The following is a 26,228-nucleotide window of genomic DNA, read 5'->3' as shown; positions in this document are numbered from 1 at the left end:
TGTTACATTTTATGCTTAGCAGGAGACTAACTTACTCCTTATGCTACTTTGATTCAAAACTGGGACTAGAAAAAACACAGATCTCTTCAGCAAAGGTGTAAACCTCCAGAGTTATCTTACCCTCACTATAATTCCCTGGCACAAAAAAAATCTCTGCAACAGGTGCCTTAACCCCATAAGATATTTTAAACTGCAGACTTTACAACCAATTGAGTGGAACAGATTTACTGCCATGCTTCTCCTTGTTGCCAATTTATTTCTGGCAGAGTTTTAAAAAAATAAACATGTTGAGGCCTAGGTTTTAAGTCAGGGTTGCGTCACTTTTTTGGCACAACGCTGATGCAAAATCTAATTTGTTAATATTGTAATGTGCTTAAATGTACTCATGATAGACCTGCTAAACATATGTGTGAGGTGTTAAGATCCGATGTCTTGCGATGTCACTTCCTGGGAGGTCCTGGGTTGTGATGCCATATCCTGTGATGCCACATGCTCTGTCACCTGCTGCGATGTCACACGCCATGGTGTCACTTGTTTTTTCTAATGTACAAAATGCACAGTGCAATTCAGTAACTTGTTACTGAATCGCATTTTGCATTTGCGATAAGGTATTTGGAAGGGGTGTGTTTAGAGCCAAATACTGAATCAGTATAGTATTACAGTTTTGCGACTGAATTCCATTCACAAAACAGTAATCACTTACCACCAGTTTAAAACTGTTGGTAACCCATTTGCAAAGTGGAAGGTGTCAGTCGCAAAGGTAGCTGTTCCCCTTTGAGAATGTTAAGAAATATTTTTTTTTAGCAGGATGTGGTCCCACTGACCTCCTTAGCCTTTAGTTTAAAAAAAACAATGGCCCTCATTTCAACTTTCCGCCCGCCAAGTTGAATCTGCAGCGCGGCTGCCAATGCGGCAGCACTCCCACAGTGGCCATTTGGAGATCTCCGCTGGGCCGGCGGGTATCTCGGCCGCAACACGGAAGCCGGCTCCAAATGGAGCCGGCGGTGTTGCGGCAGTGCGACGGGTGCAGGTGCACCCATCGCTCTTTTCAGTGAAAAGCTCCATGGGGCCCCCAGGGGCCCCGCAACTCCCCTTTCCGCCAGCCTTTTCATGGCGCTGCCCTGGGGGATTACAACCGCCGGGACCAATGTGGCGGGAAACCGCTGGTCCCGGCGGTGCGACCGCAGCGCTTCTGTCGCGGTCGTAATCCCATGGGAAGCACCGCCAGCCTGTTGGCGGTGCTTCCGTCGAAACAGCAGGGCCAATGTCATTTAACAGAAAACAATGTAATTTAACAGAAACATGGGGAGTATGAAAGATCAGTGCACATCGAAGAGCACTGGGGAGCAAAAAAGCAATGTCTACATAAGAGTGTTGTCTGGCTGCTTAGTGGAAGAGACGTGTGATATTGCTCCAACTGCAAAAAGAGTAGCTGAAAGCCTTGCTGAAGCAGTCATTTAAAAACTGGCCTAAGGTCGCCAAACTGATTTCTGTTACATACCTCAATTGAAGGAAAAAAAATGAAGACCTTCATTTAAAGTAACAACGGTCGAGATATAACCATTTGACTACTCGATTTACAAGGATGCCATTAGTAAACAATTCTTTCTTACCCTTTCTTTGTCCCCTCTTTTATTGTACAGTGACAAAGTGCTTTATACCAAGCTTCGTGATGCATACATACCCATAAATGTCTATACATAGCTCATTAGAATTTTGAAAGATCAACATAGAAATCAATGACATTTGAAGACCACAAGGGACATTCTCTCCCATCTTTCTCACAGAACCAACAGTGCATTCAGATTTACCCTAACACACCCGCTACTCTACTTTATTGGGGGTATTTATACACCACATACTAAGGCCCAAGGAAGAAGTTTAGGAATATGTGCAAATATGTTGGGGACATACATAAGCAGATTCTTGTAAATTACACTGAAAGAGATATGACTGATGTAGAGAACAAGGGGCGATCATTTTACAGCTGAGTGGAAGATGGTGCAGAGGTAACTAGTGTAGTCCTTTCTGAACCTCTGTAAGGAGTGAGTAAGTCATTGTTTTAGAGAAAGGTTATTCCATGAAGAGAATTTCTGTTTACAGATGCATTCTTTTTGAGATTTTTGGAATTCAATTGTGGCCACCAGGGAGATATGTGTCATAGGGTTCCCTTTTAAGCTTGTCAATCTATTTTAAGGTTCTCTGATTTATCTGAGCAGACAGCTTGAAAGTTATACTGTATTTTGTAAGGTGGAGGGCGAGGCATGATAAAAGCGGAGGCCATGCAGTTGTTTCAAAACTTAGATATGAGCAGATGTCCTCTGGTGTGCTACAAAACATGGTGCTGAATGCAATATAATCTTTACTGCTAACAGCATGGTGCTTGGAATGACCAAAAGGCACAGCTCTAGTTGAAATGCATCTGGGGCCTAGATTGTGCAGTACAGGGATTTTGTTTCCACAGCTAGTAACAGCGAAACCTCAAAATGCACACACATATCGATGAACCATTATGTTCACGGGTCCTCTCGATAAAACGAGGCATGAACGCATGTCCCCAGTTTCGGAATCCCAAGTTAATGGAATTACAGAGGCTTTTGAAAGGCTGCGATGCCCACCACGAGGTGTCGTAAGACCTGAGGGAGTCTGGGACGAGGCAGGTCATGTGCATGGAGCTCGACTAGAGCTAGAAGATGGGGTCTGCCCTATGGCACATACTGCCCTTCCTAATCCCCGATACAGCCTTCAATATTGCTGGGTCATGAAGGCAGCAGCTGGGACAGAAAGGAAGCACGGCTCTAAAAGCCACGGTTATATCTTTAGTTTCCTCCCCTCGTTCCTCTATCCACTCAGCAAGCAAGAGGCTTTCGGGGTGCTTATGGTGGGTCAAGGTGGGTCAATCCAGGGAGGTTATAAAGGAACGGAAAATGTGTGACGTTTCTTCCGCTACTCCTGGGACGTTGGCGGGCCTGTGCAGCCTACCAGCAGGAACTGGTGCTGGAGGGCATAGACAGCTGTCCCTTGCTGGCTGTTTTGCCACGTCATCTATTAATGGCCGCCAGCAACGACTAGGTCAGTCGTCTGCCAGGCGCACACTGACACCAGCTGCCTGCTTTGGGCTAGCACCCGCCAGCCTCCGGCTGCAAGGACGAGCTGTGCACTGACAGGCGCTCTTTCAGCAAGCACGCGGCAAATCTTCCTCTGCACAGACAACAATAAATTAATAAACATGGCGCCTACGTAATCTCCCAGTTTGTGAGCCTAGGCGTTTGCCAGTGACACGCATTGCTGCCATTCTCTGAAAATGTACAGGCACTAGTACACACATGCACGCACGCTCACACCGACACACATGCAGATTAAAATAACGTCATGCACAGAGACAAAAATGAAAACAGAACTTTGCTTGGTGTAAGAGTATGTAAAGGAGGCACGAATGAGGGAGGAAAGCCCCTGCTCCAGCAATATGGGGTGGGGGGCGGGGGGGGGGGGGGGGGCTATCAGAGCACAGTGACAAATGATAATATGAATCTGATAAAATTAATATTTTATTGAAAATTAATTCTGATGGGAGAAGCAGATTTAACTGAATGGGAACAGTGAAGAATTTTACATCTGCTGACACAGTAATTGCAACAGACATCATTTTTCCTTGCACTAGATTTACTTCCCGTGTCTATTTTCAGGTATTTTGTCCTGCTGGGGCACACTGCATACTTGCTCTGGATCACAAACATTAGTCGGCTGTGCGCACATACTTTTCTGATGGACGCATACACTTTTTAGCAGCTGCAGAGAACAAGCAATGGGGAAAGAAAAACTGCATAATGACGTCCGCGGATTACCTTCCAGGGGCCACCATGCAAGGAGTAGTCTCCACGGATTTTTCTTATTTCACAAACAAATTCACTTTATATGGGTTTGTGAAATACAATAAAACGGATGCAAAGAGGGTGCAAAAACATGGCGACTGCTCAGAATTCAGCTCAGCCTCTAGCTGCATGCACCCCACTGGTATAATCTGCCGAATTTACAAAAAATGTGTTTGAAGCTCAAATGGATCAAAAGTTACTAAACACAGGGCGAAACATGATCATGCACAGTGGAAGGCCCTTTGTAAAGGTAGTCTGGTCATCTTTCTATTGCATATTGCTGCATTTGGTTATTAAACTGGTACTAATAAAGCGACATATTTTCCCAGACAGCTTTACAGTGTGTAAAAATGACAAAATAATGAAGTAATACTAATACAAAATGCGCAATTTTGTGCTGCATAATTTGCCTTTTCTTTATGCATAATTTAGTCAACCATGCTGCATAATTTGGTTTTCCCTTGATGCATAATTCTAGTGGATCTGATTATAGTCCACATCTATCACAAGGCCTCTCTCTCTAAGAAAATGGAAGTGTCACGTGTGAAGACATAAAGCATGGAAGGTGGAATATGGACTATCATTGACAAAGCTGGATTGCACAGTGCCATGCTAGAGCTCGGCTGCACTGAAACACACACACAAGCACATACACTTTCTCCATCTCCAGTGCCCTCTCTAAACACCTTAACGATAAAGCAAGTGGCAAAACATGCATCACCAATCTCTGCATATTAGAGCCGCACGTGTTGGCATAAATCACAAGATGAGATGACCTAAGAGGCCTCTGTGGTGATTATATATAACAAGAAGGAGGGCACAGGAAGAGCAAGAACACACAACCATCAAATAATATGTGCAACTAAAACACAACCGGCTAACAACACAATTAAACCATAAGGGAAAATAGGGGTCGAGAATAAGTGAATGAGGGTGTCAAAATCTAACCTCCAAGCAGCCCACTCAGTTTTTGGATAACCACTCTCCAGGCCTACCGGTTGCCAGGACCTGCGAAGACACAGGAGAATGTCCTAAATAGCACATATTTCTGTGACTATGTGAATTATCACATATGTATTTATTGTGTCACATAATTCAGACTCTACCCACCTTGGTATCTTACAGATGGAACAGATGTCAACTATAAGATTCCCAGGGCCCTCACCATTACCATAATAAAACAAACATTTGCAATGCAACGGGTCTCACATTATGTCGAGTTAGAGCAATTAGCGTTGTAAACTCCTAACCGGACTTTTCTTGCCACATTAAATAGAAAACAAAAAAATGAGCGCGATCGTACTGTGTAAAACACAGCACGATCACGCTGTGAAATAAAGAGAAAAAGTAGTCCAGAAACCATACAGAAAACATGGAGACTCGTATGTTTCTAGTAGTTTACTGGTGCTCTCGCGGAGGGCAAAACACCGGAAAAGGCAAGACGTATGCATGCCTTTCACGAATGAAAACAAGCGGATTTTAAAAGGCAAGCCCACGAACCAATGAAAGTGACTGACGTAACATGGAGGTGGTTAAAATCCCCCTAAAGAGAGATTAGAAGAGCACTTTGCGCTCGCCCCTAAATAACTATCCTGTAATATTAACAAACACAATTAGTTATTTTTTAGCAGTTAGTTATAATAAAATTGACGCGAACTGTACCACATGGCACACTAGTGGGCGCTGCTTCTTTCTGCCTTGAGTATATTTCCTGCTCAAGCGGCAGCTTGCTCAATGCGAACAGTGCAACATGGTGCGACGTCCACCTTGAAATAAATCTCGCCAGAAGCCATTCTAGCGCCTGAAAATCAAGCAAGGGGATGTAAATTCTCATTCGCCAACTTAACGTTGGAGAGCAGCGAGCAAGAATAAACTCCACCATGTAGCGATTGGCAGAGTTTTGCCACAAAGGCAAAACTTCACAATCTCCTTTGGCAGAGAATAATTTTTCCACTCATCCCTAGTCACAACGCATAATTAACACAGCAGTTTTTAAAGCAGCGGAACATTGCTTTTCTTTTTCTGCTCTCTTCTTCTAGATCAACTGTGGTCAGCTGAAAAGATGTATTTATGGAAACATGTAAATTGTTTGCATCCTTTAGGTAAATATAGGAAAGAATCTTTCTGCATATTTCTACACATTGTGAGCTAACGCTTTTTTAAACAATCTGAGTTACAAAAACATATTACAATCAGCTTAATACACCAAATAGCTAATTATTTTTCGGTGCGTTTAATTTTGTACTACAGTGTGTACTTTTATTCCTCGTGTCCCCAAACATCCTCTCCCTTTCATTCATATGGAAGAACAATAAATGCACCATGGCTTTATACAGATGTGGGAAGGGTGATGGTGTGGCTATGTATTATAATGAATGAAGAACAACCCTGCTGTAGGGTATTTGGATATTTCAAGTCACCTCGAAGCTCCCTGACCTTTTAAGAGGAACTCAGCTTTCAACATTGTTTTTTTCTACACGGTCTCCGAACTAATCAGTGTCTTGCAATATTCTAATAATATATGGCAGGTATACTTTAGCCATATAGTATTCATCTTATTGCAGTGAGTATTGTAGTAGCAACTTTGAAATAACGGCGCACCATCTGGCACGTTTCCTCGCTGGCTCATCAGAGCCCCCTGAGAGCTTCAGTGACTCCAGGGACATGTTCATGGCAAAGTTTAACCGAGGAGCAGGTCTACACATTTCCACCAAAATGAAGCTGAATCAGTCTCCTATGGTCTTTTCTTTATTTTTATTAGTCCCATTCATAACTGTTCCTCATCTACATAATATATTTCTAAAGGCAACAAATCCAAAAGAAAAGTCCAAAACGTGTCTCCTATTGTCTGCATTAGTCATTTCGGCGACTTCCAAAGTGAACTCTGTCCATGTAAGCATTTATTAGTTTGAAATCCAGTATGAATTAGATTCGATATTAATCAGTGGGGCTCTCTCAAAGTTATGGAGACTAGGGCTGCTTTGAGACAACCACACATCACCTATTGTAATCCACACATGAGCTCCATTAGCCCGCGGCAGCTGGACTGCCCCTTTCAAGCCGCTCCAGCAGGCTTCTATCCTTGAAGTGGTGGAAAGCAAACAGCCACTCCTCTTTTAAGTGCGTCGTGGGAGTTGAAGGGCCACCATGTGGCTGCCAGACAGGCCTCGGGGAGGAAGCGTGACTTGTCGTTCCTCCCAGAAGGACTTAAAGGCTTTAGGAGTAGACAGGCCTTGACGGGTACAGCGGTACGGAAATATATGCTGCAAATAAGGCAAATGGAGTAAAATATTCTAATTTCCAAATTACATTATGCTAAAAGTTAAACGACAAAAGCAGAAGAGGCCCCCGGTGTTATGGTTGCGGCGTGAAGCCTTTCTTGAATTCAAAGGGCGGCATTTCATCCAAGAATAACCAATATTGTGTGGCACACAGCTCTGCCCCTCAAAGCGTAACCTTTTTGTTTTTTACAATGTTCCTCAAACTGGTTTTATAATGTAGCAATACTTCTGGAGTTAGCAATTTCCATATCCCTGCAATATTAGGGTAGGAGGCAGTTGAGCAGCCGTGGAAAAGAGTGGGTAAGTCAAATGGCAAGGCCGACAGGGTATGCATGCCAACACATCACTTACCACTTAAGCAGACAAACCAACGTCATGTCATGCATTTTTGTCTCTCACTAGTTTTCCTACTAAAATAAAGGCACAACTCTGGTCACTGATGCCCAAGACCAAACCGACAGACCGTGTGATGAGAGCTGATACTGCTAGACACACAGGTGCAATGTACGTGTAGGAAGGTCGGCCATTTTCTCAGACTGATGTGATCAGATATAATTATGCAAAGCTGGCAGGTTTAGGCAATGTAATGACTTGTTGGAAAATGACATTACAGTTGTAGGACCTCTGAATCCTATATATACAGAATATAATGTGCAAAATTTCCATTGCTGTTTCATTACAGAACATGACCAGACACTACTGGCACAGAAAATGAAATATGTTTTCACACAGTAACGTGATGCATGGTGTTAATGTGTCAGAATTCGGCTTCCTAGGATACAATAAATGGGCAAAAATGAAATGCAGACTGAAATTGCTTTTTGGAAGCCAAGGGTAATTTGGCTCAGTAAGACAAGCTACTAATACCAGACAAATAAGTACATATTTCCATGCAAAATAAATCACAATAGTGCATGCAGAAGGTGCTAAGCGGTGAAAGTATTGGATCCTGCGTATCTCTGCTGACAGCAGATAAACGTAAAGTAGATGAGGCCGGCCGGGCATACGGATTTTGAAGCCTGAGGCAAAATGATGATTTTCCTTGGGCTAAGAAAGTAATATGGCCATTGGTTGCAAACTGGCGCCCCTTCATGGCCTCCTGTGGTCACAGCCAAAGGCAGCAGCGTGCAGTATACTTAATGCAGCAGTGGCCTTGTATGAAGCAGGTTAACTTCTTCCTGTAGCAAGCAGCCTGGTGTTTATACGGAGGTGTCTGGGCACCATCAAGGTTGTAAAAAAACCACATTACAAACTCATGGACACTGGGAGGTAGAATTGGCTAAGGGGGAAAATGAGCTTGAGGCTACAGAAGGAATGCAGAGTCTCGCACAGCAGCTGCCTAAGGATCGGAAACTGTGCTACAACCAGCATAGGATACGGGAGCACCTAACACAAATTACTAATTTAGGTCTTGATTAATGCGGGGGTAAACTGCAACACCTGGGCAAAACTGTTTTGCACAGGAGTTGGAATTACCAGTAAGTTGAGTTTTCGGCACCACTTGGAATTTTTCCCCGATAAATATTGGTAGATTTACTCTATTGCTATTTACCAGGTAAAAAGGACCACTTAATACAGGGGTCATGGGAATTTTGGTTCAGAAAATCCCATAATCTGCATGTTATTCCCACTGCACAGTGGAAAAACCCATAATAGGTGCTATTTAGATCTGAACCCAAGGGTGTCGTTATTTAACGGCTGCAACAAACAACAACTGTCCGCCCGGTGACTTCACAATCAGGGCCTTGGCTGCTGGAAAGGCTATTGATTTGCTTTATTTTGAATTTTTTTACCCACTGTTGAGTTCTAGTTGAGCCTTCTCCGCAAGATAGGAACCTGATACAGATTCATGCGTTGTATAAATTACCCAAGTCAGCAACTACAACAAATTCAGTCAAAATTCGTCTTGCCCCTTTAATAAACAGAAAGTCATACTCACTATTTTCATTAACATTGGACCCACTAGTCCTTTACAATAGGAAAAAATAAACGTGTGGGATTACAAAATAGCGGTACTGGAAATAAATTGCTTTGATTGTACCACATGGTGACCTACAAGATTACCCAGCACCTTCTTTGTCAAAAATGGGATAGTAAAAACATCTGTCTTTAGCATACGCAAGTATGGAAAAAATCCACACTGAACCCTTCGGAGTATGCGACGAGATCACAGCTCATAACTTAGAATTTGTAATGATGAATGGCAGTGTTTGTATCCCTTCTACTGACTCAAACACAATACTTGGTGGAGTCTTGAGATGGAGTATATAACCAGAAAATGGAAAGCTTGACCTCGGCCTATGGTCTTAGAAAGACCACTGTTATGGAACTCAAAGGTGACTTGCGCTGTCCAGAATAAATGCTGCTAGAAATATTTTATTTCGGGTATCAAAACTTCGCAGTTATCTAAGAGTAAAACTGGGGTCAGGTATGGGCTGTTTAGAAGACGATCAATGCACTGAGGCAGTGATATTTTTTAGATGGATGACCAGGATCACAATACTTCCAGAAGAAATGGAGAACCTATGCCTGCTCCAGCAGCTGAATGCAGGCGGACATGCAGAACCTGTTGGTTGATGTTGGTGCATACAAGAAGTCATCAACAGAACCTTTTTCCAGTGAATCTGTGTGTTGGACATGTTAAAGGTGGGGACACAGGGAAACCAGAGATTGACCAAGTTGTTATTTTTGAAGAAACATTTCTCCTCTTAGGCTGGATTACATCGCAGCACCATGAATCACTCCATCACAAGCTTTTTCCTGATATGAATCGAGTTCGGTACCATATCAAAATCTTGCAACAATAACCTGCCTACTGTGCTTAAGGACTCACAACCATGATGAGGGAAGGAAGGAAATTGGTGAATGTTCCATCCCTATGTATATTAGATGTGGAATAACTCATGGTGTCCGCTGGGCCTACACTGTACGTACAGACGTCATAAGACGCCTAGCACTTCAGGAACGCTGGTTGTTATGACTGGGTAGGGGCACCCTTTGCTCATTATAGCAAGGCCGCTGGGTCAAAACAGAAGTCCCATATTTTGCCTTATACATGAACCAAAACAAGATAGTGGTGCTTGAGTCATGTGGGGCAGTGCTCTCTGTGATGTAACCATAGTAGGCCTGGTATTTTTAATTTACTCTTGCACTAGCACTAGTGAGCTGGGCAACCGTCACTAACAGGTGTAGCCTGGCACAGCTTCCACGGCTGGAGAGCACTTTGGCTTCAGGGATTGCCCTTGCGCACACAATGGCCATTTTAGCACAATAGTATAGTCAGTAGTGGTACCCCTTCTCTTCTCTGGGTGATCTTTTGGAAGCACAGGAAATGTAGCATCAGCATTGCTTACGCCATTCCAACAATAATAGGTACAAGCGAATCAGCTTGCAGCATCTGCTTCTCCTCGACAGTGCAGAAATAATTACCAACGTGTGGTGGATATCCCATGCTCCGCACAGCTCACCACAGACAAGACACACATCTCCGAAGAATGACATTCAGTTAAAAAAGGGCAAGGTTTGAAGCTAACAAAAGCATGCTATGAATTTGGGCACAGTAAATAGCATTAAAAAGGGGTGATAAACCAGACATAAATGTTGACCACCACCGGAATTAGCTAGTGAGAACAACCCGCACTGGTAATAAATGTGAAAAGCCCTCATCATTAGAAAATGGAAAGCACTAAATATCAATTACATTATACAGGTCCTTCCTAAGGAGCTGAAGTAAGGAAAATGAGGCAGCCTTTATGAACCAGGAAGCTAGGCATGGAAGGGACACGACAAATGAAGTATCTCTTTTAGGCTGTAATCAATTTCACATGTAATCTGGTTCCTGCCAGTTGTAAAGGGAGCCTCAAGAATCTTTTCCTATGCAGAACACCAGTCGTAGGAGAGATCTATCTTCTGGAGGAAAGGTTGATGTTTTGCAATGGTGCTAATGTTTGGCTAACTTTGAGAGGCCGAGTCCTTGGGAAACATTCCATGAGCCTGGTACTCTGTAACTGAAATCATACTCCACTGCAACATATGAAGGTCATTTATGCTTTCTAAATTAAACTTGCTTTAAAAATGGTAAAGTGTGCCATATAATGGATTCAGAGAGGCTTCCGTTGTTAGATATGATGTTTCAAAGACATCTCATTAGAGCAATTTTTATCGTCGCGCTTGACAGCACAGCTGTTGGCTGACATTTATGTGAGCATCACTAGAGAGGGGCTTTGGCTTCACCCACATGCTGGGAGTCAGGACTGCATGTTTTGGTTGGGTAGGAGTAGCATGCTTCCGCAAAAAAGTGCTTGCCGCCCACACAGCTGTGATCAGTTTGCTTATTTATCCAGCTACTTGAGCTTCAACTTTCAGGGGCACATACCTTACACTGTAATGCCATTAAAGTGCCTTAGGTAACTACATAATTTATGGTGTTTTTCTCTGGCAGCAGCACAGATGGGAAGAGAGCAGCCATTAACCTACATGGATTTTTAGGTCTGGCTTGACAGTGCAACTGGCACCTTACCTTTCAGCATATACCAATATTATTCTACAGTCCTTTGCTTCCACACAGATACATATCCATTTTATTGCAGTTTACTTGTAATTCTTCACATTACCATGCAATGTTCCTTTAAAGCCAGACCTTTAGGCTCTGCCAGCGACTATCTTCCATGTAGAAAATGAGTTGTAACAGAAATGTTGTAATAATTTACTGTGCCATGCAAGAGCCAAAGCTAAGCTTCCCTGTCACAATGACCTGGTACATTGTAAAATGCCCCTGAATTGTACACAGACGCCAAAGTGAACAAGAAAAATAGCAGCGACTCTGACAAGCGAGGTGAGGTGTAAGAAAGGAAGATGCAGGGAACAAAGGGTGTCGGCTGCACCACAGTATATTAAAGATTTAGAGAAGTTCATTGCTACAGAAAAAGTGTAATATTGTTTCTGTTGGAGCTCTCCTGCTTATAAAAATAGTATTCTCTTTTACCTTTCCTTGTAATGTGGTACCACTTGCTAGTGGGATATTAAGGCTATTGCCATAACTTGCCTTATGGAGCTGCTGTCATCGATTACAATTTAAATACCTCCCAATCCATCTGGGCGCAAGTGAAACAATTAGCTTCAAAGCTTGTGTAAAAGACATACTTTGCCTGAAAAAAACATTTCCCCAAACTGTTGAGATTGTTGTAAAAGAAGTGTTGCAAAACAACGAACAATAGAAGTAGCAGAACTCCGTTCCCATCAGTTCCCAGTCACTTCCTCCTCTGCATGTAGAGAATCTGGTGCAAGCCTGTGCTGCGTGGACTGTGTTTGACAAAAGCATTACTTTGCACTTCACGATTGGCAGCTGACCTCAAGTCCTACCTTCTATAAAGGACACAAGTCCTCCTGTGTGGGGTAGGCTGCGTGAGAAACATGTCCAGTTCCCTCAAGGGCAGGCTTAGTGATTGCAGCAAAGTGAGCTAAATCATTTGCGATCCCCTAGATTCTGCTGTCCGCACTATGTTGCATGGATCTCATCCACTATCCAAGCATGGAAGTGTGAAGAAATGCTACTGCTAGGAGGGGATGAAGCAGAGGGAGGCAAAGACGGGTGGATGCTATTACTAGGAGGGGATGAAGCACAGGGAGGCAAAGACGGGTGGATGCTATTACTAGGAGGGGATGAAGCAGAGAGCGAGGCAAAGACGGGTGGATGCTACTGCTAGGAGGGGATAAAGCAGAGAGCGAGGCAAAGACGGATGGATGCTACTGCTAGGAGGGGATAAAGCAGAGGGAGGCAAAGACGGGTGGATGCTATTACTAGGAGGGGATAAAGCAGAGGGAGGCAAAGACGGGTGGATGCTACTGCTAGGAGGGGATAAAGCAGAGGGAGGCAAAGACGGGTGGATGCTACTGCTAGGAGGGGATGAAGCAGAGAGCGAGGCAAAGACGGGTGGATGCTACTGCTAGGAGGGGATGAAGCAGAGGGAGGCAAAGACGGGGGGATGCTACTGCTAGGAGGGGATGAAGCAAAGAGCGAGGCAAAGGCGGGTGGATGCTACTGCTAGGAGGGGATGAAGCAGAGGGAGGCTAAGCATGTTGGATGCTACTGCTAGGATCAGATGAAGCGGAGGGAGCCTAAGACTGTTGGATGCTATTGTTAGGAGGGAATGAAGCAGAGGAAGGCAAAGACGGGTGGATGCTACTGTGTGGAGGGGATGGGACAGAGGGAGGCTAAGACTGTTGGATGCTATTGCTAGGAGGGGATGGGACAGAGGGTGGCTAAGAGTGGTGGATCATTGGGTGAGTGATTGAAGCACCAGTCATCAGTTAAGTGGAATAGGGTCTCAAGTCTGCCTCACCAGCTGCCAGTTTGAGATAGTGAGCGGGATAGACTCCTTATTAACCATTGCCACTCTGAGCTGAGACGGGCACGGGCGGGGGTAGGTGAGTAAACACATCTGTTTACAATCTCTCTCTCTCTCTTCTTCTCATTGCTGAAGTGGGACAAGACACAGCATCAACTAAACAATTTTTGGATGGACGATGAAGGAAAAGGAGGAACAGTGGCTGGACAGAGCTGTTCTTGTACCCTGATATCCTAAAAACTATACTATTCAAACCGACCTTCCGCAAAATGCCTGCGAATTCTAGGTCGGCTCTGAGGAATAACAAGTAGGAAATAAAAGTTACATTTGGCTGAATTCAAACTGCCCCGATCCATGCATAATGGACACTTTGATGTGCAAGAGAGTGATCTGAGGTAGCCGAGTGGCAACGACTCGAGCCTTATAGATCTCAGAAGTGCATAAATAGACAACTTTGGCCCAGTCTTAGCAGCCTTTCAGAGGCATCGCCCGCCATGGAATCTTCTACGCCACATCTGCAAACCCAAGTATAAATCGTACCTTGGATGAGATGGTGCAACTGAATACTCTTCTGTACATGTGCCTGTAAATTGATATGTATGACCTTTATATTCTGAAAAACTAAGCCAGAATACATTTTCTTCTGGAACTTCACATCGTGAAAATGGTCTTCATGCTTCAAAAGCTCATTTACTTTCTTACATTTATTAGCCAATAAATTGTATCAGCAAGTAACCTGGGTAAAATTCAGAGAGAAAATAGAATTCTGCTTAAATCTGGTTTAAACCTCTGATCTGGTTCGGTCTCCTGATAGTCTTACTATTTTGGCAGCTTGTATAGGCTGCAAGGTGAGTTTCTGCAGAGTATTTTCCCTGTGGTTGTCTTTTATGCATTATGGGCACCCTCTATGGCATTACATTACAAAACCGCAGGCTCCTAGCCTCTCAAGCTAATGGCCGCCAATTTGGCTCTGCTGCTGTTAGCGCGCACAAAGAGCTTTGTAAAATCAATGGAAAATGGTGAGCCCGGCACATTCAGGATCTGTATGCTGCATGGCATCCTTGACAGCTTCCGCAATTTAACCTCCCTCCCCGCTCTTACATGCTAATCTGACCAAGGCATCTGGCCTCCAAATACATCTATCTATCTATCTAACTATCTATCAATCTTTATGTTCCTTCTACACGCAGTCCTCAGTATGTGATCTTCGGGGTAATTTATTTTAAGAGGTCTTGCTGAGAATCCAAACTGGTGGAAAAGGGCTGGTCTTCTGCGATGGTAATTAATGCTGTGGACAAACGTCCTACAGTGGGACTTGAAGCCCAAAGACATCCTTCCTTCTGAGACAGCCAGCTGGTATAGCCCACAGGCTGCTTTCGAACAGTGAGACTTGAATGTCACATGCCTACCTGAAGCCCACAGACCACCTTCCAGCATTCAGAATAAGGTTCTCCGACTTCCTAGCTGCAGAAGGTCTTCAGCTCGAGGACCACTTTCTTGCAATGGTATTCGAAGCCCGTCGATAACCTTCCTGATAGGAAAGATCGCAGAACACTTTCGTGCTTGCTGAATGTCTTCTGCTTTGGAATTTGAAGCCCACAGAACTTCTTAAAGCCTACAGACTACCTCCCAGCATTGGGACTTAAGCTTGCTGACTGTCCTCTTGCAGAGGGACCTAAGCGTGCAGACCACATTCTAGCAATGATACTTGAATGCAGATATACCTTCTTGAAACCACAGACCGCCTTCCAGCAGTAAGACTTGTGCTTGCTGTGTCATGGCAGAGGGATTTAAGTTCCAGACTCCTTCCTGGAGGTGAACATAAGCCCCCGGTCAAAATTTCTGCAGTGGGACTGAAGCCCTCGGTGTGGTGATTTAAGCCCTCTACATGGACTCTCTGCAGTGGGATTTCATCCCTCCGTATACACCTCCGCCATAGGGCCTCAATCCCTTCGTAGAGACCCCCTGCCAGTGTCATTTATATCCTCTGTGACCAGGAGCATAGCTTCGGGGGGTGTTTGGGGTGTTACACCCCCTAATACATGTAATTTCTGTTACATGTTTTACATACACACAAACAAAAACAAACATACACTTTTCCTCTCTGTTTTGAAAGGCTTCGCGAATGTTGGTTATTTTACAAAATATTGTGTTTCCTTCCACCTAGTACTACTGTCAATCCACATTCTCTCCCTCAAGGGCCCTCGTGCACCCTGCTTGTCCTATGATGTATGTACATTATATGCCACCGTGATTGTTGGGAAATCTGACACTCACCCCCACCCCCAATCTTACTGACCAAGCTACGCCCTCTGTGGCCTTCCTCAATGGTGCCGCTCCCTCGGGTCGCCTCCCTGCAGAGGGGCTCGAGCCCTCTGGGTGGGCTCCCAGTAGCAGTCCTTGTCTCCGAGCTTTTGTGTGGTCTATGGGGGAGCTCGCCCTCCCGAGCCCGGGGGAGGGAACTCTGCCGCCGGTCATTCGCCATTACCAGCATGAGATTTCGCGCCAGGGCAGCGCAGCTTTTTAAATTAAATGCCAAATACAATTGAGGGCTGGCGGCGTCAGCGACGAGAGCCGTCCTCTCCCCGCCCCCCGCGCCGAGGAGGTCTGGGCCGCTCAGCTCTATTCATCCGGCCGCTCTCCGCCTCTGTGGGAGCTGCTGGAGGCAGAAGCCTCGCATGAAACGCTCTCTGGCCTGCTGCCATTTTCAAAACTGCTACGTCCCTTTTTACGGGAAATAAATACATTTAGGAAATTGCTTCCACTGCGTCTCGCGAACTCCGCGGAATGGGCTCTAAAGGACGGCTCTCTGTTGTGCTGGCTTGGTTGCTTTTGTAGTTGGTGTCTGGCCGGTGGTGAAGTCAGTGTGCCACGAGCCACAGTGCAAGGAAGCAAACGGGCCTCCTGGCTGCGGTCTGAGTGATAAAACACAGCAAGAATCAGGGTTTAGTAAGCCCCTCTGGGCCCTGGTGCCACCGCACCTGCTGTCCCAAGGGCGCAGCACCCGTGTCTGGGTCGATTAGTATGGGTTCTATATGAAAACAGAGTGCAAAAACATCCTTTGCGAACTCCAGATTACAAACTGCAAAAGCTCTACCTTGCATAAGTATCTGCTTACAAGTAATTCGACCACGTGCTTCATTTAGTATTCCAACACGGGCCTGCCAGGCATTTTTACGAGGCCTTGAACAAAAAACGTCATGAGGGGTCCTGCACGTTACAAGCACCCCTTTTTAAGTTAGAAAACTGTCCTAAGGGAAAGAGAAAACACAGCCGCTCCAGTATCTGGCACCATCTAGTGGCTATTGCGGTGCTAGCATTCCTACGGACAGAAGAAAGGCTTGCTTCAAAGTGTGTCCACAGATTCACAGCACGTGTGGAGGACACTAACGCAGCCCAGGTACTGGGGAATAGTATCCCCCTTAACCCGTTCTGCTGACTGACCTATTCTAGCTAGTGTTAATGATACCAAAATACTTAGTTGCCTACTAGTCAGATGTCATCAGGGTTATCTTCAGAGAGTGCTAGATTTTGGGTTAAAGTTCTCTTCATTCAGGGAGCTGTAGACTGGTTTCTGTCCTAGTATGCAGGAGCCCACACGTCCATGCACCACAAGTCCATGCATGAAGAGAGGGCTTTGCATAAAGACCCTGGCCTGGGTGATATATGAAAATAATATATCTCCCTTCCTGAATGACCTACACAGGCTGCCACTTCAAGATCCTGTCATTTTAAAAACCTGATGCATCACATACAGAGCAGTAACAAACAATACACCCAATACTTAACAAAAGAGCTGTAAAGAAATTCTCTCCCTACCTCCACCACCAAATTGACAAAAAAATATTTCATGGGGTGAGCAATGTGCATGAGTACTGGGAGTTGACACTGAACAGGTGTTCTGTTCAGTTGAAAAGTGGAGGGTCAATAAAAGATGCCTTGAATCTTGTTCTTATGTCACATTTGCTCTGTGTTCACAGGCAGAGGTCAAAAGTCAGTTTTTCTTACAATTAGTTTTCCTTCTGACTGCAGAGTTCCAGGACTTTGTAAGGCAACTGTGAGACCTGCTGCTTAGGATGTAAAATAAAAGGAAATGGGGTGTCAGGTTTTTCCTGACACACAACATTTAAATGACTAAGTCAACTGTGCAAACATTTCAAAATATATTTCAGTAGTTTTGAAAGCCCTTTTTATATTTCTGTGTGATGAAAAATAGTTTAATAGGATGAAAATAAATCAGAATACTTTACATGTTGATGTGCAAAGGAAATGTTTTCTGAAACCTAATTTTCACAGATTGTTAATACACTATATAGTTTTGTCAATAAAGCTGCAAGTTAGTGGAGAGGTTTTTGGACATTTCTTGCAAAGTTACTGTGTGTAGATGACAATATGTTACCACATCATGGTTTAGTAATATATTTATTGAAAGTGAGTGTTTAAACATACTGGGAAACACTCCTGCCCTGATGGCAATGTTGTTAGTAAACTAAAAGCAGTCCTAGGTTATGTGGGCTAGAACTCATGGGTATGTGGGCTATATTCTTGTGAAGCATGCAGGAAACTTTAGTCTACTTAATCAAACAAAAGCGTTTTTTTAGTACTGCAGAAATGCTGAGCTCACATGATTTGAAGGTGCAATCATAAGTTAGAATTAAGAAAAAGGTGACTTTGTAAACTATTTGCCTAGGATCACACAATTTGAGACCCGTTTACGGGTCAAGTACATTACAGTTAGGTCAAGTAGATAATTTAAGTTACTCGACCTGCAGGTCTAGTAACATTTTTATGATTTTTCGAGTACGGGGTTGCTTGTAGCAATGTAGCCAACTTCTTTCGTTCTAAAAAAATCTTAAGGGCACAAATATGGTAGGCATGAGCTTCTATGTAGTTTATTGTTGTATATGACATAATCTCTTTCTGAGTAACTTCTTAGTGATGCATGGGATACCCTCTCCAAAAAGCTGCTCAATTATGTTGCTCACATACTAATGGGCAGGTTTTCCAAAGGTCGAATTTTGAGGTTTCCACTTCTCTTCTAGTTCATGACAAGACTGTACAGTGCAGTGTTGCACAGCACTTCTATCACAAAAGAACTGAATATCTTTAGTGGTTAATGCAGACCAAAAAGCCAAGACTATATCACAGTGGAGACGAAGATTCTAAAGCGAACCCTTTTCCATCACTGTGACCACACTATGACACACCAGCTCTTCATGCATTACGCTTGACCCATCATTTCTGCAGATGTGAAATATCCTTAACATATATCTTTAATAATAAGCTAATAATCAACCAATAACTGTGTCCTTTCACCTTTTCTGAGCATTTAAGACCTCCCTTCCCATTCCCTCTATGTACCTCATCTCAATCACCCTTCCCATTTCTTGTACCTTAATGTGTTTAGGTACAGCTCTCTATTACTCTCAGCTAGTGTCACACAATATAAGCACCTGCAAATTCATGCATGCAGGCATGCGGTCTATCGCAATCTAGAGCTTGTGAATAATATATAAAATGAAGAGAAGAATCATGAGAGACAAATTGTCCATCTATCTCACTTAATAAACACGTCAGATAAGAACACACACACAACACAGAGTAATCACAGAGCAACATTACACAATAAGGGCAGACACGTACCCATCCAAAACAGCTGAAATACACAATGTAGACAGCAACACCATGCACAGAGAAATTCTAACGAATGGTCAATAGTCACTGCAGCGAACCAGGAGGTTCATAAGCAAACTGCAAAATGCTCCAGTCACACATCTATGATAACATTTTAAATTTCATGCTCAGTGAACAAGGCAGTAGCACCCAACCATCTAACAAGATCACTTGTGATCCCTTGCAACTAAAGTAAACTGTGATCATGACATTACACAATGGAAACAAATTAACTTTTTCACACACGCAGGCCTTCTATCGCCAGCCTGTCCCCTCAAACCACCTACTGGGCTTTGCCTCTCCAACCCTCTCGACACAACTCGAGGGGTTGAGGCTGATATTTCCTCACAGTAACATCAATGGTTCATCTGTCCTCTGGCTCCTCCCAGGATCTCTGGCTACTTCGGAGTCACCCACTTAACCTCCCCTACCATAGAGTCCTTCCTGGGCACCCAGGTAAAGAGCATAGAAGTTCAAGCGTGTCTTCCTTTAACAGTTTTGCTGCATAGATCTCTTATGGCCAAAAATGGCTTAGGGCCAGAATCTATGCCCCTCTTATGCCTCCCCTCTCCTTCCAGGTCTCACATCCCCCAAACTATTCTCTTTTTTTCACGTCAGTCACCCAACAACTGCTCAATGAGTTGTGTCTTATTGTCTTCGTTTGTATTGGTTAATCCATATACACACTACTGCAACCTCTGCATCTGTGTCGTCTAACTCTGCTCTGGTAGCGTTGGTCCAATACTGTGGGGTCTCTGGATATTGGATTGCACCAATGCCACGCCTGGGTTGGACCCATGGACCTACTGATGTGGTATGTCTGATTATCCTTGGGTCATGTAATCTCCTGCTTCTGGGTGAACACCACAGACCTACCTGTGTGGTACACCTGATTATTCCATCTCTGCATTTGGATGCACCCCCAAAAACCCATTAATGTGGTGTCACTAGTCATTCTGATGTGCAGCACTGCCAATCCTGCTTGACAAGTCTTGTTTGTTCATAGTAACACACCCATTTGCCAGAAGATTATAACTTCATGCAGTATTTCTTTCATGCAGCTACTAGTCCAGCACTAGACGTTTGGAGAACACATCCAAGACTGGAGCATCTGGAGCAAGACACCAAATTATATCCAAAAGAGACCACTGTAAAAACAAGCATTTGCAATGCACTGGGTCTTGCGTTTGCTCGCTCGAGTTAGAGCTATTAGAGTTGTAAATTCCTATCTGGACTTTTCTTGACACAAACTGAAAATAAAAAGTAAAACAGTTGACATAGCGAACAAATTCAAGCTGCCACGAGCATGAGCACGAAGGAAAGTCACAAAAGGAAAAAGAAGTTCTCTTGCAGTCAAACGTATCGAGAAAAGTGCAATTATCCACGTAACAAGGTCGATGGCCAAGGCAGTAACAAAACCACCTTAAGGAGGGACAAACGTAAAGCAGTTACCAATGATAACAAAGGATTTTTGAAAGGCAAGCCCCCGAATGAGTGATGGGCATGTGGTGGGCGTGGTTAAAAGTCCACAGATAGATTACAACAGGTCAGAGTGCTTGCGCGCTCGACCTAAAAACTACAGATTACCATCCAGGCATAAAAAGTGGAGGAGTCGCTTACTTGATATTTCAAACAGAGCTTTAGGGTTTGCAAGGTTACACAGATACCAGTACCAGACAATCCCAAAACACAGCAACTGAAAGATGAAACTGAATGAAACTCAAGCGCTGGTCTCCTAAGTAAAGCTGGATCCGTGAGGTAGCGAGTATTCATTAAAACCCTCCTAGATGCAAGACCACACAAATGTGTAAAAGTGAACACAGACTGGGACAAAGAAACCCAGACTCTCGTACCGTGACAGCAACACTGGGAACATACCGCCCTGATGAACGGAACCTTCAATGGCGAGAGGCCAAGTCAATTACAGATGTCATACTATACAAATACCAACTGATATAAGATAGTCTCTCCTCAACCACATTTGCATTCCATTAAAAGATTCACTGGATGAGGCTCGGACCAAAGGCTTGCATGGAATTAGATTTTAAAACACAAGGGACATTTAAAAGTCAGGATGTTTTTCGTATATGAGTCCAGCAGTGCCAAGCACATCGTGCAAACCTACACAACTGTGTGGGTAGCAGTCACAGCAGGAATGTTTCTGAGTGACAACATAACCAGAGAATGCAAAGCTCGGATTGACTATATGGAATATGAAGTTATGCTATGTACGGGTTCCACACACGGCTGTGATGAGCAGCAGACTTTTATGTTTTTTGTTTTCCTTAAAAGGAGATAGTAAATTGCTAGTAAGTGCAGTATGGCATCTTTGTTTTAATGGTTATGAATTGCATTCTTTCAGTCAATTCTTTACTGTTTTGGATAGCGTTTAATAATTATATATATCTTGCGTTTGCAGTTCAAAGTATCTTTTTCATTCGAAATGTCTTAGAGTTTTGAGGGGTCTTATGCAGTAAAATGTATTTTCGTTTAAGGGAGCCTGCACCTTTCATATGGTGTTCAGAAGAGTCCATTTAGAGTGTTTTGCTCGGTTACAGTTGGTAATGTCACTACAAATAATAACTTTATTTTTAAATGTGTGTGACTGCTAGGATGCTCTAAATCATGAGTGAGGCTGAAAGCCAAATTAACTTTTAACCAGAAGCATTTTGCAAACAAGATTTTTTTGGCTTATACTTACCGTTTAAAAGTAAACAAATTAGCTCCCAAAGCAATATGCTATTTGCAAACGGCTAAAAGGCCATCACATGCTAATGGTGTACTGCATGACGTCATTTACCATATACATTACTTAAAGCAGGTCTTACCTAATCCTTATTGTAACCATCACTTTATATACGACTTCGAGTCCCCTATGGCGTCCCACTGCTTATGAGACAATCACAAAGGATGAGTTTTTAGCAGATCTCCAGCGGGTCATGTAGGACTCCCAACAAGCAAAGTCAAATTTAGGTCCAAGAGGGCCAGATCCAAGTAGATTTTTGTGATATCAAAATCCATTTAATTACAATGTGTCTATATAGCATGAAATTCAGTGGCGGCTTGTACTCTTTGAATGTGGTTGGGCAAGTGAGGTGCCCCACCACTTTGCAAAAAAAAAAATACCTCCTCCTTCCAAAACCCCAAAGTAAACCACCCCTCCCTCCAAAAGCCCGAATAACATCATAACATCAACTATGAAATAAACACAACCCGTTTACAAGCATTTTACACACACACACATTACACATAAACAACTGCACTTACCCAGGGGGCTGCGTGTCCTCCTCTGTGTTTTTCTGCTCTCCGACAGAGGAAGAGCTCCCCTAACCAATCCAAATGCTGCTCTCATGCTGTTAGCCACCATGAGAGCAGCGCCCGGATTGGATGGCGCGCATGGGTGGACGCTCCTTCAGGCCCTAGAGGCTGTGCTTGGCCTCACACAGGTGTCTTAAGACAGCTGAGTGGAGAGCTTCAAAGTGCGCATGACACTTTGGCTGGTGCAAAACAGCCGGTCAAAGTGACACGTACACTTTGGAGCGTCCAGTTAAGGCACTGCTCTAGTCCTCTGATGCCTACGGCAGAAGACACGCACAAGCATGTCTTCGGGCTGGTGCGTGCTGCGCAGGTAAAAATAAAATCTTTTCATCGCCATTTTATTTTTGCCTGTGGGTCTCGCAGCGGGCAGGAAGGGGGCGACTCTCCCCTGACCTCAAGAAGAAACCACCGCTGATGAAATTACAGTGGTCAACCTGAAAATGTGCCATTGATCAAAATACCTGCATCTATGTAGGCCACCCTTCCTCTAAACACAATCTGGTACACCATTCCACACCTTGGTAGCTCGATTGGAAAGGTTATTCCTCCTGTTCTAACGTTTGGTAATGGTGGAACATTCTTGAGAGCTGGGGTGGAATTATTTTGCAATTGTGATAGATATGGTCATTTTAATATAACACTAATTTAAACTAACATTATAATTGATTAGCAGGCAGCTGAAAGCTCAAGAAACGTGAGCACTATGTAAAGTGCTTATCAGGTGGTCTGCGTGCCCTCTAATGTCTGAATCTGCTTCTCCGTTGAGGTCGCCAGAAAATATTGTTCACAGCTCCCAAGTGCTCACATGTCAACTGGTGGCTCTTCATACAGCTCTGGCTTTCAAGTAAACAGAAATTTGCATGCAGTAAGGACACCAACTGCTAACCACCACACACCTACAAATATGACTATTTTCACTACCTTCGGTCACCCAAAGCAATAAAAACGACCTGGGAGCATCAATATTAGTTGCCTAATGTATATTGAATTGTTAAAGATGCGGCTGATGGGCTGCCGTAAAAAAAACAGACAGCGCCACCATGTGGTGGAATATAATAAGTGGTGGTACTGAGGCCTGGCAAACATCGGCCCAAATTTAGCACTAACTGGGACTTGCACCCCCGCAAGCATATAGGAAAGACTCAAAGCAAATCCAAGTGGGCAGAGGGCTTAAAGTTAAAAAGCCAGGAGTGCACCACATTAAGTCTCATGGACAATGGAAAATAGGGGTTTCAATTTCTGTAATCTCTTAAATATCACAAACAACAGAACTATCCTCAACGTTCAACAGTTAGCAGGGCTATCCTTCATTTGACAGACTGCTGTGCCGTCTCTCACCTTTGACAAGTTCAACCCCTTACAGTTCATCCCCTCGCTATGCAGGGTGATACACTCTGGACAGACAGCTGAGCTATCCCTTACCGGTCACAGAAAGCAAAGCTTCCTCTTACTTGGATCAGTCAGCGCAGATATCACTCACATATGACAGAGCAAATTCTTCCTCTACTAAGATCGATCCCTTGAGGTGCCTATGATCCTACACTCAGTGTAGGCAACAGAACTATCACTCATCTTTTAGAGACAGCATTATTACTACTTAACGCGGTCATACCAACTACCCCTTACCTTCCACAGACAGCAGAACTATCCTACTCACTTGACGATCAAGCCCTTGCTCATCTAGCTCACTCACTTGAAACAGTAAAGCTATACCTCACTTTGACAGCAGAGCTACAATTCATACTCAAGAACAACGGAAACAGTGCAACATAGGGACAGTTAAATAATCAAGGGTAGCATGTTTCCATCAGAACAGCAACCCGGAACAGGACACCATAGATCAGAAACAGCGCATCGAGAACACTGCACTTGAAAGACTTGGACACGCACCCAGATTGTTGAAATGGTAGGTGAAGTGGAGGGTGTAAAGACCCAAATCCACACTGCAAACCACATAGACAGCATACTATACACTCTAAACAGGATAGGTTAGAAGCAGTGGTGTGCAAAATTTGCGTAATATGCTTTTGCATATTAACACAAAATGTTGGTAAAATTATGCAAAATGGAAATTTGTCATCTTGCACTACATTTTAGCACAAAATATGTCCTTGCATCATTTTTTTGGCACAAGGACGCATTTAAATAAAAGAACTGCCAACAACAGCAACTTGCATTCTGTTTTTCCTGCATGGAATCACACCCTTTGTGGCAAATTGTTGCTCTCAAAGTATGTAATGGCATTACCCCAGGGCCCTCTAGTCCTCGTCCCATTCATCACTAATTGGAGATAACCATCTACACGACAGAAAAAATGCTGGGATATCCCCTCTCCACTCCCTCCCTTTGGTAGTACATAAGCTGTACTTATCCAGCATTCCGCCTCCGCGCCGCTGTTGGACTCTCAGGGGCCACTGTTCCTCGCCCATTGTGGCGCCAGTTTTTTTCTGGGTGTCGTCTTGTGGTCATGGTCTTTGCCTCTCATGCCATGGGGGTTGGTTCTCTTCCTGGTGTGGCAATCGTGTTGCTGGCTCTGGTTCCCCTTCGGTCTCTCTTTGTCTCCCCCCTTTTTGGTGCTTTTCGCTGGTGCAGGGGCTCTTGTTGTTGCCCTTGGCTGGGCCTTCTGGGATGCTCTGGGTGCTGTATCCGCTGTGCAGCTGGGTTGGGTCCTGCCTAGTTCATGCGGGCTTGGGTCACCTCCTCTGCTTCCCTTGGGCTGTTGGTTTCCCACAACTTTTTTGGGGTCGTTCCAATTGCCTGTTGGTCACTGTCCCAGCTTCTCCTGCTGAGTGTTGTGGGTTCTTTCCAGGTATGCTTTTGGGCTCTTGCTCTGTCTCTTTCTTTTGCCCATCCCTTCTCCTAGTGCGTGGGCTCAGTAGATGTGGTCTGCTTCCTCCTGCCTTCCCTTTCTGGACTGCTCTGTTTTGGCCAGTCTCGGGTGACTTTCTTCTGGGGTTGCAGCCCGTTGTCTTTTGTGTCTCTCCCCTCTGTCTGCTTCCCATGTGGCACTGGCGGGGTGCTCTGGGTCTGTCTTGTTCTCTGGGGTGAGTTTTTGTTGCTCAGTCCCGCCCCGCTGTTGAGGCGCAAGCAGGGGTATGGATTGTCCTGGCTGGTATCCCAGCCTGGCCTTGTTATTTTTTGGTAGGGGGCCCTGTGGCCTTCTGCCGCATCTGGGATGCTTCCTGTTCCTTGCCCGTCCTTCAGGGGTCGTTGGCTGGCCCTTCCACATGATGTCCTTCCCTTCTGTGGTCTCCTATTGTTTGGGTGTCACCGGCTTTGGTGTGGGGTGTGGCGTTCGGCGCCGTTCTATTATCTTTTGCCTGATGAGCAGTTTGCCTGCTCTTGGCTTGTTTTTCAGCTGTCTCCCTGTCGGGATGGGTGTCTTCCACTTGTTATTCCCTGGGTGCTGTGGGGCTCTTCCAGGTGCGGCGGCTTGGCAGGATGCATTGTCTTGGTTCTCCCTGTGTTGGCTCTGGTCTCTGCACATTTGTTCCTGGGGGTTCTGGGTCCCCTGGTGCTGCCCCTCCTTCTCAGGCGCATCTTTTGTGTCTTCTTTGGTGTGGCTCCTTGGCTTGATGCCTCTTGGGATTTATTTCCGGCTCTGCCTTTTTATGGGGCCAGGGTTTTTGTGGTTTCCCCCCACGCAGTTGGTGCCTCTTTTTGGGCTCTGGCTCGTGGGTCTCTGGGCCAGGGCCCTGTTGCTCCCATTGTGCTTTTCTGCTGTTGGCGTGTTTTCT

General features: G+C 44.5%; 1 protein-coding gene across 4 annotated transcripts in view; it reads right to left on the bottom strand.

The window, feature by feature from the left end:
- RAI1 (retinoic acid induced 1) overlaps nucleotides 1-26,228 on the bottom strand; it is a 529,708-nt gene that overhangs the window by 97,461 nt on the left and 406,019 nt on the right. Inside the window, exon 4 of one of the 4 annotated variants that reach the window (XM_069210069.1) lies at nucleotides 4,821-4,880. The exons of the other annotated variants lie outside the window; for them this stretch is intronic. The gene's annotated coding sequence lies outside the window, so the exon portion shown is untranslated. The remainder of the gene's footprint in view (nucleotides 1-4,820; nucleotides 4,881-26,228) is intronic. 4 annotated transcript variants of the gene reach the window in all.

This window comes from Pleurodeles waltl, chromosome 10 (genome assembly GCF_031143425.1).
Source record: "Pleurodeles waltl isolate 20211129_DDA chromosome 10, aPleWal1.hap1.20221129, whole genome shotgun sequence".
Lineage (NCBI taxonomy): Eukaryota > Metazoa > Chordata > Amphibia > Caudata > Salamandridae > Pleurodeles > Pleurodeles waltl.
Note: the sequence above shows the minus strand (reverse complement) of the source record. Positions and strands in the feature narration are given on the sequence as shown.